The sequence below is a fragment of the Delphinus delphis genome, chromosome 18, assembly GCF_949987515.2.
Source record: "Delphinus delphis chromosome 18, mDelDel1.2, whole genome shotgun sequence".
Lineage (NCBI taxonomy): Eukaryota > Metazoa > Chordata > Mammalia > Artiodactyla > Delphinidae > Delphinus > Delphinus delphis.
Genome location: NC_082700.1, coordinates 5,341,380 through 5,358,058, shown reverse-complemented (window position 1 = coordinate 5,358,058; position 16,679 = coordinate 5,341,380). Strand labels below are relative to the sequence as shown.

Below are 16,679 nucleotides of genomic sequence, written 5' to 3'. Positions count from 1 at the left end.
TAGGTTCCCAGTTTCTGTCCTTTCTTCCTCTTAAATAGCTCTTGCATTGGTCTTTCCCTAACGCCCTGTGCACTGCCTCAGGGAAGATTGGGTCTCACCGGGCCGTTGTGACTGGTGTCCACCCAGGCTCCCTGATGCTGCTTCTTCACACCCAGCATGTGTACATTACCAGCAGAGTTATTTTTCTTACACTGTGAATTTTATGATTTCTCAATCTAAAATCTATTTTCTCCAGTGCCTATAAAGTCAACCCCTTAGCAAAGCCCAGTGAGTCCTTCGACTTGGCACCAACCCTGTCTTCAAGCTGCCTTTCTCACAAATCCTCGCTTCCCCAAGCACCACCTACTCCATCAGATGTCCATTCTCAGCATCTCCTGGGGCATCCCGCCCTCGCGAAACCCCCAGCTACTGCTGGGATTAGCCCTCTTCCATGCTCCATCCTGGCAAACTTCTGTTTGTCCTTCGAAGGCCAACAAAATGGCAAGTAGCATAGAAAGGACATTGTGATGAAGCAGAAAATATTACTAGATCCAAATTCAAAACGAGGAATAGTCACCCGTGATCCATGTGGTTATGATTATTGTAAGAAAAAGGCATAAGGAGAGCCACTATTTTTTTGTACTTTGTTGCTCGGTTTCTCAGGTTGTGTTCACCGCTGGGATGTTGACGTCCACAGCAGAGCTCTTCCCTCTGTTTCCACTGTCCTCTCATCTGAGAAGAGTAACTGCCTCTTGTCATGATCAGCACTTGTCCTCCTCATCCTTTGCTCAGGACTTTGTCCATGTGGCACACGCCCTCTGCGTTCTCTGAACCTTAGGATGTGTCCTTAAGTCCTGGATGGTGAACAGGCAGATTTCTTTTTTTTGGTGGTGGGGGGGGGCAGGGAGCTTTAATTGGGTTTTTATTTTTTGAATTTTATTTTTTTTTATGCAGCAGGTTCTTATTGGTTATCCATTTTATACATATTAGTGTATATATGTCAATCCCAATCCCCCATGTGATGAATTGGCAGACTTCTTACTTGATTGTTTTCTAGAGCCCAGGATGGGTGGTTAAGATGGGTCCATAGCAGACCAGCACACACGGTGTGCCCCTGGACTTGAACTTGAAAAACCTAAGAAAACTGAGAAGCTGAAATGGCGCTTCGCACCTAGAGCCAGGGGATCTGCATTTCAGACTTGTCCCTGCTACTTAGTGGCTGTGATCGAAAGAGAGATAGGCGGTGATTCAGAGGCACACGTGCGTGGAACATCTTGGACATATAATGCAGCAGGAGTTTCCACCGTCGCATCTGCACGGTCAGCAATTAGCAATAATACATCTGGTGAACGGCTCTGCCGACACCTGAAGAAACTATTTGAAACTCCAGAATCTGGTGACCTTAATAAAGAATTAATTAAGGCTGCTGACCATGGAGGTGATGCTAAGATGGAAGATTTGCTGAAAAGAGAACATGTGGGCTGAAGCTATGTTTCTAACTTTAGATAAAGTTGGCTGATGGCCACAGATTTATTCAGACGGTGATGTGTCTACAAGTCGAGCACTGCTGAGGGTTGCCTGCCACCAGAAGCTAGCAGAAAGCAAGGGACGGTTTCTCCCTGAGAGGCTCCAGAAGGAAGCAACCCCGCTGACCCCTTGCTGACACTCCCGCACTGTGAGAGAATAAATTTCTGTTGTCTTAAGCCACCCAGTCTGTGGTAATTGGTGATGGCAGCCCTAGGAAATGAAAAGAGACAAATCCCATTTTTCTTACCCATGAAATGACAATAATAATAATACCTCATGGGGTTGTTGTGAGGATTAAAAGAGAAATTGTTTATGGAGGCAATGGATATCATCTTCAGACTCTTCCCATTTTTGTTCACTTTTTTTTTTAATATTTATTTATTTTCTTTATTTTTTTGGCTGCGTCAGGTCTTCGTTGCGGTGCACGGGCTTCTCTCTAGTTGTAGCTCATGGGCGCCAGGGCGTGTGGGCTCTGTAGTTTGTGGCACAGTGGGCTCTTTTTTTTTTTTTAATGCGGTATGCGGGCCTCTCACTGTTGTGGCCTCTCCCGTTGCCGAGCACAGGCTCCGGACGCGCAGGCTCAGCGGCCATGGCTCACGGGCCCAACCGCTCTGCGGCATGTGGGATCTTCCCGGACCGGGGCACGAACCCGTGTCCCCTGCATCGGCAGGCAGACTCTCAGCCACTGCACCACCAGGGAAGCCCTATTTTCTTTATTTTTTGGCTGCGTCAGGTCTTTGTTGCGGTGCACGGGCTTCTCTCTAGTCGTGGCTCATGGGCGCCAGGGCGTGTGGGCTCTGTAGTTTGTGGCACAGTGGGCTCTTTAGTTGAGGTGTGCAAGCTCAGTAGTTGTGGCGCATGGGCTTAGTTGCCCTGCGGCATGTGGGATCTTAGTTCCCTGACCAGGGGTCGAACCTGCATCCCCTGCATTGGAAGGTGGATTCTTTACCACTGGACCACCAGGGAAGTCCCCATTTTTGTTCACATTTTTTTTGTGTGTGTGTGTGCGGTACACGGGCCTCTCACTGTTGTGGCCTCTCCCGTTGTGGAGCACAGGCTCCGGACGCGCAGGCTCAGCGGCCATGGCTCACGGGCCCAGCCGCTCCACGGCATGTGGGATCCTCCCAGACGGGGAAACGAACCCGTGTCCCCTGCATCAGCAGGCGGACTCTCAACCACTGTGCTACCAGGGAAGCCCTTTGTTCACTTTTGAGCAATTTTTTCCCCAAATTAGATGACTTATCTCATTACTCTTCCCTACTTCATTCGGTAGCCCCAAAGATGAGGAAAAAACCTCCCAGTGCAGAGGTGAGCATACCTGGTGGCTTAGGTGAGCTTGGGACCTCAAGTAAGATATTTTTGAACCTCTATAGCCTGGAAAATTCCAGTTCACATCAAGGAGGATGAATAAGTTCTTACGATGGCTGCACAAAGTCATTTTTGTAGCAAAGTGGCCTCACCTCTGTCATACAGGTGTGTCATTGAGTGTACCTGGGAACCATTGCTAACGCGTCTTCTCATACTTGGCAGAGACATTCAAAGAATCTTGGCTTTTAGACCTGGAAATGCTAAAAAATGATATCCAGAAATTTTAATGAGTTCCCTAACATTATAGAGCAATCGTAAGAAATTACGTTTTGGTGTTCTGAATGTATATATCATATATTTAATATTACACAGTAGATTTCAAAAATTCTTCTCTCTCCTAAAGGTTATTCTATGGTTTTGAAATTGCCCTGATTTTTTTGGCCCTTTGATTCAATTTGATCTCAGTTCTTATCAAATATTCCTTGGTTTAGGACCCTACTGTCTTGCTCATTTCATAAAAATATGTGCAACTCTGCTTGTGCGCTCAGTGCAATGGGCACATTCTCAGGGTGGGTTCTAGAAGGAAATGCACCTGAGTCAGGTACGGGTCCTTAGACTGAGCGCGGATGACCCAGGACACACACAAGCAGGTTTCACGTGTCACCTTCTCACCCTGCAGGGAAGGAAGAGGAAAGAGCATTGGTAGAATTCTGCCAACACAGAGGGTTTAGTCACATGACTTTAACCACACCGTGAACCTAACTTACTCTGCCTAGTGACAGGAGGAAGGATGAGCACAGGGTACTTGAGACTGAATGGTTGTGTCCTCCCGAAATTTGTATGCTGACATTCTAACCCCCAGTGTGAGGATATTTGGAGGTGGGGCCTTTGGAAGGTGCTTAGGTCATGAGGGTGGAGCTCTCATGACTGGAATTATAAAAGAGACTCCAGAGAGCTCCTTTGCCTCTCTGCCATGTGGGGACACAACGAAAAGAAGGCTGTCTCTGAACCAGGAAGCAGGCCCTCATCAGACACTGAATCTGCTGGTGACCAGATGTCGGACTTCCTAGCCTCCAGAACTGTGAGAAATAGATTTCTATTACTTATAAGCCACCCAGTCTGTGGTGTTCTGTTAGAGCAGCCTGAATGGCTAAGACACGGCTTGAGGCCGCCATCAGTGCACAGTGCATGGCTTACAGGGGCTCAGCACTTCGGTCTGGTCCAAGGAATCTCAGATTCCTGCAAATGGAGCTGAGGCCGTCAGCACCATCAGATACAGACCCACAGATGTAAACACCATGCCTTTGCAGTTCTGTCTCCTCAGTGCTGGGCACACAGCAAACGCACAATAAATGTTTGCTGATTCTCCCACCCTTCCTCCCTCCCACCTTCCTACTCTTTCCTTCCTTCTTTCTTATATTCCTAACTTCGGTGTCACTATTCTGCTAAGTCTGAGGGTTTAAAGGTGGGTTAGTCATAGCCACTGCTCCTGGGTGTTTTATTGATTTGGAAAATTCTAGCAAAAGAGATTCCTAATTGATTACTACTTTCCCCACACAGTTTTCTTTTTTTGTTGTTGTTGTTTCTGAATCAGAATAAATGCTAGGCTCAGAGGCCTGAAAGGAAGGAGTGGGTTGGGTTTGAAGGTCCAGGTTTATGGTGGGTGGGAGGCAGCTGGGGAAAGAGGAAAGGGAAGCAAGAAACAGTTTTTCTAAGGATTGATTTTTAACACCACCCCCCACCCGCCCCACATCAATATCCTCCACAGAGCTGGTTAATTATCAATTTTCATGAGAAAGCAAAGGTTTACTTTTTTAGAAGCATTTGAGCGCCAAGCAGGCTGTCCGTGATATACCTTCAGTTCACTGAAACACTTGCATTTTGCGTAATCCGATGAATTGTTCGTTAGAATAGTCTCTATGGCAGAAATAGATGTTTTACCTTTACCATCTTTTTGACCTTGTTTCTTTTCCCTCTCCTTTTTTCCTGACTTCTTTAAAACTGGTAAAAATTTCCATTTCCCTTGTATATGTGACTGGAAACTATAGGTGAAATAGCTGTTCTTTTAGTAGTTCCCTTAAATTTTTTTTTAACATCCATTATGATCAAAAATTTTCCAGCAGAGTCTAAAGTGATCTAAGACTGCTGTCTTCCTCAGAACAAAACAGGGACAACACTGCATTTAAATTACTCTTTGAACCACCCCTTACAGTCCTTGTTTTTTTTTTTTTTTTGTATTCCTTGTTTTAGCTAAGGACTTATTATCATATTTCTAAAATAACAGAATTAGGTCTCTGGGTGGTTAACAGATGCTTAATTGAATATACCAACATATTTTATCCATTTCCAGTGTTGCTTTGTTGCATCTCCATCCTTCCCTCTGAAGTTACTTTCCTTCTTCAGACGATATTCTTTTTTTTTAAATTTATTTATTTTTGGCTGTGTTGGGTCTTCATTGCTGCGCGCGGTCTTTATCGAGTTGCAGAGAGCGGGGGCTACTCTTTGTTGTGGTGCGTGGGCTTCTCATTGCGGTGGCTTCTCTTGCTGCGGAGCATGGGCTCTAGGCATGCGGGCTTCAGAAGTTGTGGCTGATAAGCTCTAGGGCGCAGGCTCAGTAGTTGTGGCATGCAGGCTCAGTAGTTGTGACACGTGGGCTCTAGAGCACAGGCTCAGTAGTTGTGGCTCATGGGTTTAGTTGCTCCGTGCCATGTGGGATCTTCCCGGACTAGGGATTGAGCCCGTGTCCCCTGCATTGGCAGGTGGATTCTTAACCACTGCGCCACCAGGGAAGTCCCCAGACAATATTCTTTTAATGATGGTATGGGATAGGTAAATACTCTTAGTCTTTGCATATTTAAAAACGTTTTGATTTTTCCTCCAGAAAATGGTCATTGTGCTGGGTGTTCTCTGCTTGCCTCTCCGAGCCCGCTCTTCCCCCTTCCCCACTCTGCTCTGTGCTCTGGGAGGCTGCCTTTACGTATTGCACCAACACGCTCTTTTACTCTCTTACTGGCAGTTGGGTTTAGTCAATAAAAGGCACTAGGAGGAGATCAGACTTGCGGTCTAGATGAGAAGGTGTAGACTCACTCCCTCTGTTCCTCCGTTCTCAGTACAACAGTAAACTCTGGAAACAACGTAAGAGATACCAAAGGACAGCTCTGAATGGTAGAAAGAAGCAGGGACTTCCCTGGTGGTCCAGTGGTTAAAGACTTCGTGCTCCCAATGCAGGGGGCCCAGGTTCGATCCCTGGTCAGGGAACTAGATCCCGCATGCCACAACTAAAGATCCTGCATACTGCAACTAAGACCTGGCGCAGCCAAATAAATATTAAAAAAAAAAAAGAAAGAAAGAAGCAGGTGGACTGGTTGGGGACCCCAGAACAGGAGGAACAACATGGTGATATAGGGCATCTTACAACCACCCAACCACATGAGCCAGGCCTGATGCTTCCTGACCACCAGTCTAGCAACAGAAGGCAGCTGAGGTAGGCTCATTCCTGGATCAAACAGAAGACCCACCAATAATACCAGACAAATCTAGCAGTATCGGCAAGTGGGATGAATCAGGAAACCCACTGACAATAAGTGACCAAGGGACATGCTCTTCTTCCCTGCCTGGCCAGAGAGCCCCTCTGCCACTGAGAGACACCAGGAGGCAGGATGGCACTGGCCAGGGGGATCTCACCACAGATGAGCAGCTTGAAGCCTTATTGTTTCCATGGGCCTGAGACCGCCCCTCCCACCTGAGGGGTGCAGGTGGCCTGGCCTCCAGAAGCTCCTTCTGCCCCATTAGGCAGTACATGCAGGGACCAGTAGAAGCTCCAGATGTACCAGGTAAACCAAGCAGACCAAGATAATAGTACAAAGGCTCTAAAGGTTCATCTGTCTTTAGAACTAGAGCCTACAAAATTAGGCAAGAGTCTGCGTGCTAAATCTAAATAGAATGACTGCTTGCTGAAGTAAGAGATTTGAATAAGACCCAGAGACTCCGAACAGAATAACCAAATGTCAAGGATATAATTAAAAGATCACCTGTCACCAAGAACCAGGAAGATCACAACTTGAATGAGAAAAGACGATCAACTGGTGCTATCACCATGATGAATCAGATACTGGAATTATTGGGCAAGTATTTTGAAGCAGCCGTCATAAAAATATTCAACAAGGAATTACAGGTTCCCTTGAAACAAATGAAAAAATAAAAAATCTTAGCAAAGAAGTAATTAAAAGAAAAGAACCAAATGGAAGTTATAGAACTGAAAAACAAAGTAATTACAGTAAAATTCTTGCTAGCTTAGCTCATTAGTAGAGCAGAAGTGACAGAGGATAGAATCAGTGAACTTGAGGACAGATCAGTAGAATCTGCACAGTCTGAAAAACAGAAGATAGACTGAAAAAGAAAATGGACAGAACCTTAGGGACGTGTGGAGCAGTAATAAAAGATCCAACATTTGTATCATGGGAATCCTAGAAGGAAAGATGTAAAAGAGGGGCTGCAAAAGATTATTTGAAGAAATAGTGGCTAAAAATTTGGTAAAAGACATAAACCTACAAATTCAAGAAGGCGAGTGAACTCCAAGTAGGATAAACCTAAAGAAGTCCATGCCAAGACATATAATCAAACTTCTGAAAACTAAAGACAAAGAAATATCTTGAAAACAGCCAGAGGAAAAGACACATCACCTATAGGAAAACACCAATTTGAATGACAACAGAGTTCTCATCTGAAACCCTGGAGGCAAGAAGGAAGTGGCACAACATTTTTCAAATGCGGAAAGCAAAGGACTGTTAATTGTTATTACTATATCTGGTGAAACTATCCTTCAGAAATGAAGAGGAAATAAAAGCCGTCTGCAAATGAAGGAAAACTAAAAGAACTTGTTGCTAACAGACCTACCCTGAAAGAATAGCTAAAGGAAACCAGATTAAACCAGAAATTAAAGGATAAAAGAAGGAATCTTGGAATGTTGGGAAGGAAGAACAACAGAAAGAGCAGGAAGACAGGTACATACATAGAGTATGTATAGAGTATTCTTCTTATGAGTTTTATAAATCATATTTAATGATTGAAGCAAAAATACAACAATATCTGGTACTCAAGACAATGATATTTAAAAGTGGGTAATGGGGGCTTCCCTGTTGGTGCAGTGGTTGAGAGTCTGCCTGCCGATGCAGGGGACACGGGTTTGTGCCCTGGTCTGGGAGGATCCCACATGCCGCGGAGCGGCTGTGCCCATGGGCCATGGCTGCTGAGCCTGCACGTCCAGAGCCTGTTGCTCTGCAACAGGAGAGGCCACAACAGTGAGAGGCCCGCGTACCGCAAAAAAAAAAAAAAAAAAAAAAGTGGGTAATGGGACTTAAATGGAAGAGTGGTTTCCTTACCTCATGCAAAGTGGTAAAACATTGATGCCGGTAGACAGTGGTAAGTCACATATGTATATTGTAACATGCAGAACAACCACTGAGGAAACTGTACAAGGAGATACACTTAAAAACACTATAAGTCAAGATGCAGTCCTAAAAATTGTTCAGTCCTAACCCATGGGAAGGCAAGAAAAGAGAAGCAGAGAAAATAAGGAGAAAAGAAATAATAAAATGGCAGACTTAAATGCTAACCTATTAATAATTACCTTAAATGTAAATTGTCAAAATACACCAATTAAAAGGTACAGATTGGCAGAGTAGATTTTAAAAAAAACACTGAACTATATGCTGTTTACAAGAAACTCACTTCAAGTTCAGCAACATAGGTAGATCAAATGTAAACAATGGAAGAAGGTGTACTATGCACACATTAATTTAAAAAAAAGGAGTGGCTCTATCAGTATCAGATAAAGCAGACTTCATAAAAAAACTACTAGAGATAAAGAGGGATATAATATAATGATAAAAGGATCAATTCACCAGGGAGACACAACAATCCTACACATCTATTCAGCAAACAACAGAACCTCAAAATGCATGATGCAACAACTGAAAGAACTGAGAAGAGCAATCGACAATTCCTTAATTATAGTTGGAGATATCAACATCCTACTTTTAGCAACTGTTAGAATTATTAGATGGAAAATCAGCAAAGCATAAAAGATAAGATGTGAACAATACAATCAACCAATGAGATTTAATCAACATTTATAAAGTATTCTACCCAACAACAGCAGAATATACAAATTTTTTTCAGGTGCTGTGGAACATTTACCAAGATAGACCATATCCTGGTCGATTAAACAAATCTCCACAAATTGAATAGAATTGAAATCATACAGTGTGTGTTTCAAGAGTATGTTTTCTGAAAGTTTTTTTTTAAATTAATTAATTATTTTTTGCCTGTGTTGGGTCTTAGTTGCAGCACACAGGATCTTTCACTGGGGCATGTGGCCTTAGTTGCCCCACAGCATGTGGGATCGACCAGGGATTGAACTGGCGTCCCCTGCATTGCAGGACAGATTCTTAACCACTGGACCACCAGGGAAGTCCCTGTTTTCTGAAAGTTTTATTAAGATCATGATTCATTTTGAGTTAATTTTTTTGAAGTTTATTTATTTCTTTAATTTACTTTTTGGCCACACTGTGCAGCTTGCAGGATCTTAATTCCCCAACCAGGGATTAAACCTGGGCCCTGGCAATAAAAGTGCCAAACCTAACTACTGGACTGCCAGGGAATTCTCAATTTTGAGTTAATTTTTATACAAGGTATGGAATTTAGGTCAAGTTGTTTTTTTTCTTTAACTTGTGGATATGCAATTGTCAAAAATCCCTTGGGCATTAATGGAATCAAATGAGAAACCAACAATGGAACCAAACTAGCCAATAACTGAAAGGCAACAGAACAATCTCCAGAGGCTGGAAAATTGAACATCACACTTCAAAATAAAACATGAGCCAAAGAGAAAATATCAAAGGAAAATTTTAAAATGCATATGACTAAATGAAAATGAAAATACAATATAGCAAAATATGTAGGACGCAGCCAAAGCAGTGCCAAGGGGGAAATTTATAGCACCAAATGATTTCATTAGAAAAGAGGAAAGTTCTCAAGTCAATAACCTAAGTTTCTACGCCTAGGAACTAGAAAGAGAAGAGCAAAATAAACTGAAAATTAGTAGAAAGAAGGAAATAATAAAGAGCAGAAGACAATAAAATTGAAACCAGAAAATGTCAAAGAAATCAAACAAGATCAAAATAAATGGAGAGACATACTGTTCTCATGGATTGGAAGAGTCAACATAGCAAATATGTCAGTTCTCCCCCAAACTGACTTGTAGGTTTAGTGCAGTTGCTATCAAAATCCCAGCAAGAACTTTTTGCAGGCATAGACAAGATTGCTCTAAAATTCCTATGGAAAGACACAGGCTCTAAAATAACTAAAACCATCTTGGAAAAGAAGAATAAAGTGTTAGGAATCAGTCTACCCAATTTGAATACTTACTGTATATATACAGTACAGTAATCAAGAGTGCATTGTATTAGTGAAGGGATGGATACCTAGGTCAATGTAACAGAATAGAAAATCGGAAAACAGAGATAGCCCCACACAAAGATGCCCAACTAATTTTTGACCAAGGTGCAAAAGCAATTCAATAGGGAAAGGATCGTCTTTTTAACAAATGGTGGTGAAGAAACTGCATATCCATAAGTTTAAAAGACCTAAATTTCGTTATATAAAAATTAACCCAAAATATACCATCATCTAAATGTAAAAGTATAAAACTTTCAGAAGAAAATCTTCAGGAACTAGGGCTAGGCAAAGTGTTCTTAGACTTGACACCAAAACACAATCCCTAAAAGGAAAAATTGATGAACAGGACTTTGTTAAAATTAAAAACTTTTGCTCTGCGAAAGACTGTGAAGAGGATAAAAGGACAAGCTAGACTTGTAGACCACACGTTTGACAAAAGACTAGTAACTAGAATTCATAAAGAACTCTCGAGTCAATAGTTAAAAAAAACCCATTTAGAAAATGGGCAAAAGCCATGAAAAAGCATTTCACTGATGAAGATATACAGAAGGCAAATAAGCACATGAAAAGATGGTCTTCATCATTAGGGGAATGCAAATTAAAACTACAATGTGTTATCCTACTCTAATTTTATGTGTCCTCTTGGCTGGGCCGTGGGGTGCCCAAATGTCTGGTTAAACAAGGTGTTTTTGTGAGGGTGTGTCTGGTTGAGATCAACATTTGAATCAGTACATTTTTTAAAAAATTCAGAAAAAGCAGATTGTCCTCCCCAGTGTGGGTAGGCCTCATCCAATCCATTGACTGCCTGAATAGAACAAAAGGCTGAGTAAGGGAGAATTCTCTCTGCCAGACTGTCTTTGAGTTGGGCTGTTGGTCTTCTGCCTTTGGACTTGGACTCAGTCTGGAATTTACACCACTGACTCTCCTGGTTCTCAGGCCTTTGGAATCAAACTGGAGCTATACCATCAGCTCTCCTGGGTCTCCGACTTGCCAACTGCAGGTCCTGGAACTTCTCAGCCTCCATACCCATGTGAACCAAATTCTTATAATAAATCTCATTCATACATATACGTGAATTGTGCTTTCAACAGCTGTTTCAGCAACTTTCAGCAAAACACATGTGTATGTATATATATACATATATATCTCCTATGGGTTCTGTTTTTCTGGAGAACCCAGACTACTACTACTACTATACACTTAATAGAATGACCACAATAAAAAATAATAACACCAGATACTTGAGAGGATGTGAAAAAGCTCGGTCTCTCATATGTTGCCGGTGGAAATGTAAAATGGTACAGCCACTGTAGAAAACAGTTTGACAGTCTCCTACAAAGCTAAGCGTGCAGTTAGCACATGGCCTAGCCATTGAACTCTTGGGCATTTATCTCAGAGAAAGAGAAGCTTATGTTTACACAAAAATCTGTAACTGAGTGTGCACAGCAGTTTATCTGTAATAGCCCCGAAAGTGGTGACAATGCCAATGTCCTTCCACAGGTGAATGGTTAAGCAAATTGGAGAGCACCCACACCATGGGATACCACTCAACAATAAGGGAATAAACTACTGACAGACATAACAGCTTGCATGAATCTCAAGGGAGGTGTACTGAGTGAAAAAGAAGCCAATACCATGAAGTTACATACTTTTCATCCTCTCAATAGAATCTTTTGCAAAAGTTTTAAATTTTGATTAGGTTGAATTTATCATTTTTTCCTACTGTGGATCAGGCTTTTGGTGTCAAGTCTAAGAACTCTTTGCTTGGCCCTAGGTCCAAATGATTTTCTCCTACATTTAGTTCTAAAAGTTTTATAGTGTTATATTTTACACTTAAACTTGTGATCCATTTTGAGTTAATTTTTGTATCAGGTGTGCGATTTTTGTCCTTTTTTTTTTTGCTTACAGATGACTGATTGCTTCAGCACTACTTGTTGAAGGAATATCTTTTCTCTAATAAATGGCTTTTGCACCTTGTCAAAATCAGTTGGGCATCTTTGTGTGTGTCTATTCCTGAGTTCTCTCTTTCATTTAATTCCTCCAAATAGCACACTCTCTTAAAAATCTAGTAGAGTGATTCCTCACACTTAATTCTTCATTTTCGAAATTGTTTACATATTTTAGTTCCTTTTCCTTTGCATGTAAATTGTAGAATGAGCTTACTGACATGTTGACAAGAATTGTGTTAAATATATAGGTCAGGGGCTTCCCTGGTGGCGCAGTGGTTGAGAGTCTGCCTGCCGATGCAGGGGACATGGGTTCGTGCCCCGGTCCGGGAAGATCCCACATGCTGCGGAGCAGCTAGGCCCCTGAGCCGTGGCCGTTGAGCCTGTGCTCCGCAATGGGAGAGGCCACAACAGTGAGAGGCCCGCGTACCGCAAAAAAAAATATGTGTGTGTGTGTGTGTGTGTGTGTGTGTGTGTGTGTGTATATATCAGTTTTGGGAGAATCGATATATTTATTATGTTGAGTCTTCTAATCCATGAATACAGTTTGTTCAATTATTTAGGTCTTCTTTAATTTCTTTCATCAGCATTTTGCATACTCTTGCCTTCTGAAAAGTTTATATTTGTTTACATTTTTGTCCATCCTTTGATTTTCAACCTTCCCTCCAACTTTTTATAAACTATATTTCTTTTTTTTTTTTGGCGGTACGTGGGCCTCTCACTGCTGTGGCTTCTCCCATTGCGGAGCACAGCCTCCGGATGCGCAGGCTCAGCGGCCATGGCTCACAGGCCCAGCCACTCCGCGGCATGTGGGATCTTCCCAGACCGGGGCACGAACCCGTGTCCCCTGCATCGGCAGGCGGACTTTCAACCACTGCGCCACCGGGGAAGCCCTATAAACTATATTTCTTATAAGCAACATATAACTGAGCTTTTCTCTTTCTTTCCCCAGGTGACCATCCCCATCTTTCACCTTACCTTCTTATTTTCTTATTTCCTTATTTTATTTTGTTATTTGCTTTTTATTTTTGCTGATTGATCCAGTTAGTCTCTATTCTCTTCCCTCCCTCATGTGAATTTGGAAATTTTGCTGTACTTTCCATTCAGTATTCCCATTCCTAATCATTGTCCTTGGATACAGACTGCTAAAGTCTTACACAAGATGATATTACTTCACCAAGTTCCCTTCCCCCCATGCTCTCCTTAGCCGCCACAAGAAGAAAATTTTAGTGTTACTACTTTTCTACACATGCCCACCCGGTTCCCAATTCCTGGATATCGCTGGGATGAACTGTACTCTTAGCCCCAGACTATTATTAGGCTTCCTTTGTAGTGTGTCTCATATTTCAAGGTTCCTTAGTGTTCATAGTACAAATTCCCAGTCAATCATTATCCAGTTAGGGTAACCACATGTATCGCAAAGTTCTTTGCCTACCATTGACTCCTTTGCTGTTTCTTTCCTTTTTCAATTTTTTTTTCATCTTCTTCTCATCCACATTCTTCCCCCTCCCTATTCTTGACAGAGTCCTTTCTGGAACCTTTTCAGGTTATGTGAATGATGGTCTCAGAATCCTTGCATCCCAGAAAATATCTTTCACCCTAAAAAGTGGATAGTATCTTGACATATGATACATCCTTGACTCCTAGTCTTTTTCTCTTACTAATTTGTAAACGTTACTTCTCCGTTCCACGGACTTCTGCTCCTGCATAGAAGTCCAGTGCCAGTTGATTTGTTTCTTCTTCTGTATGTAACTTGTTCTTTGGTCTAGAAGCATGCAAAATTTATCTTTTACCTTGGCATTTTAAAATTTAATAGGATAATGCCTAGGTGTGTCCCTTTCATCACGTCTCCTAAACCTGCATAAATAACTCTGCAAATAACAAACATTTTCCTGGTCATTTATTTGTTACTTCTTCTGCCTGTTACGATTTTTCCTTCTGTTGTTTATGTTACTTGCAAACTGGTGTCTTAGGATCTGTCTTCCAAGTAACTTTTATTTTCTTTTGCAGATTCTTTCTCTTTGCATGTTTATCCTAGTTTTTGAAATTATTTCTTCCACGTGGTCTTAAGACCACACTTTTTTATCTCAAGAGTGGCAGTTCTGTCCTTCAGTGTGCCTAGTGAAATTTTAAGTTTGGGAAGAATTTTTTCTTTAAATTTCAGGAGTTGGTTGGTTTAATGTTTTCGTGGAATCTCCCTAAGTGTTAACTAAGGTAACATTAGTTACTCTAAGAAATAACCTCCCAAATCTTATGGCCTGTAGTACGGAGAAGGGTCTGTTTCTGCAGTCATTCTGTTCCCTGTGCTGACAGAAACTCACCCTCTTCACTGTTTGGTTTAAAAAGATAGAGACATCATGAAAAAGGCATCTGAAAGTAGTTGGGCAAGTTTTTAGGCATGGTTGTTATTGGAAGAGGAGTGGAAGTGATAGCTGTGTACCCCAGGGAATGGAGATAAATCCAAAAAATCCTTGCCTGGCTCTTCTACCTTCAAACAGCTTCTGTGGGTCCAGGTTCTTATCTCACCTAGAGGTGGAAAAAAATCTTGCTTCTGTTAGATATCTCCCGAGATTCTTCATACACCCCTCTCCTCTTCCTACGTTCTTCCACTGGGGAGCACAGTGCAGCGCGGTGCTTAAGAGCTCGTACCCGGGAGTGAGATCAGACCTAAGTACTCTACCACTGACTGGTTTGGGTCTTTGCACCGGTCACTTTGAACTGGCCCACTCTGTAAGCTTATTTCAAACGTCAACTCCAAAATAGGGTGAAAACACAGTGCCTGCCTTATAGGGTTTCTCTAAGGATAAAAGGAAACTATGCCATTACCGACCTTTAGCGTAATGCCTAACCTGCGACGAATGCTCCGGATACAACAGCTCCCGTGATTATGAGTGGTTCAGTCACTTGGGGGTTTGAACTATAGTTTTTCTGCAGACAACTCCCAACCCGTGTCTCCAGCCCCAGCTGCTCTCCTGAGCTACAGTACATTTGCCTTGTTCAGCCGGACAATAGAACTTGGATATTCAGGCAGAATGCTGCTCCACGGAGCAGCCCTAACTCACCCTTTTGGTCTTACCTCCTGTACTGCTCTGCTATGAATACACTCTTGCTGGTTTGGACAATTTTTTACCATCTCCCCTCTGTGTCTTCTACCTGGAACGTTCTCTTGGCTATTTCCATTGATCAAGATTTAACACATTCCTGGGCTTCCCTGGTGGCGCGGTGGTTGGGGGTCCGCCTGCCGATGCAGGGGACGCGGGTTCGTGCCCCGGTCCGGGAGGATCCCACGTGCCGCGGAGCGACTGGGCCCGTGAGCCATGGCCGCTGAGCCTGCGCGTCCGGAGCCTGTGCTCCGCAGCGGGAGAGCTCCGCGTACCGCAAAAAAAAAAAAAAAAAGATTTAACACATTCCTTAGGAATAAGCTCAAATGCCACTTTTCCTGATCTTCCCTAATGAAGAACTCTTGTAACTCTGAATTTTTATGTAAGTTTTATTTTTCTTGTCACTGGTGGTGTCACTCATTACAATAGGTGCCACTCACACAGTGAGTGTGAGTCAGGATCCTCTCAGCTGTAAGTGACAGGATCTCTGTGCAGATTAACAAAGAGGGCCTTTGTAGGCTCAGGGAACCCGAAATATGGAGGAAACCTCAGGCACAGCTGGATCCAAAGCCCCAGGCTAGCTATCAGGGCTCTCAGCCTCTACATCTGATTTCACTTCTTTTTGTGAGTTGGCTTAATTCTCACCTACTGCTAACTGGTTTCCTTTGTGTAGGGAAAATGGTTCTCAGTCAGCCCAATGCCATCTCTACAGCCTAGGATCCAAGTGCAAGAGAAACTTCCCATCTGTCTCCAGCAGAGGAGTCCCTGAGAGGAACTCTGACCATCCTGGCTTCGGTGGCCTGACCATATATATATGTATATTCTTTTTTTTTTTGGCCTCACCGTGTGGCATGTGGAACTTCCCCAACCAGGGATCGAACCCGTGCCCCCTGCAGTGGAAGCGTGGAGTCTTAACCACTGGACCGCCAGGGAAGTCCCATATCTATTCTTTTTCAGATTCTTTTCCATTATAGGTTATTACAAGATATTGAAGATAGCTCCCTGTGCTATACAGCAGGTCCTTGTTGTTTATCTATTTTGCATATAATAGTGTGGATCTGTTAATTGCAAATTCCTAATTTGACCCTCCCCTCACTTTCCCTTTTGGTAACCGTAAGTTAGTTTTCTATGTCTGTGAGTCTATCTCTGTTTTGTAAATAAGTTCATTTGTATCATTTTTTTTTAGATTCTCTATATAAGTGATATCATATGATATTTGTCTTTCTCTGTCTGACTTACTTCACTTAGTGTGATGATCTCTGGGTCCATCCACGTTGCTGCAAATGGCATTATTTCATTCTTTTTTATGGCTGGGTAATATCCCATTGTGTGTGTGTGTGTGTGTGTGTGTGTGTGTGTG

The 16,679-nt window shown here is 42.6% G+C and overlaps 1 protein-coding gene across 3 annotated transcripts in view; it reads left to right on the top strand.

Moving 5' to 3' along the window:
- Positions 1 to 3,734: 3,734 nt before the first annotated feature.
- LNX2 (ligand of numb-protein X 2) overlaps positions 3,735 to 16,679 on the top strand; it is a 306,755-nt gene continuing 293,810 nt past the window's right edge. For 2 of the 3 annotated variants that reach the window (XM_059995924.1, XM_059995923.1), the window contains exon 1: positions 3,737 to 3,895. The gene's annotated coding sequence lies outside the window, so the exon portion shown is untranslated. Of the gene's footprint in view, positions 3,896 to 16,679 lie in introns of all 3 variants that reach the window. The other variant, XM_059995926.1, reaches the window with a different exon arrangement.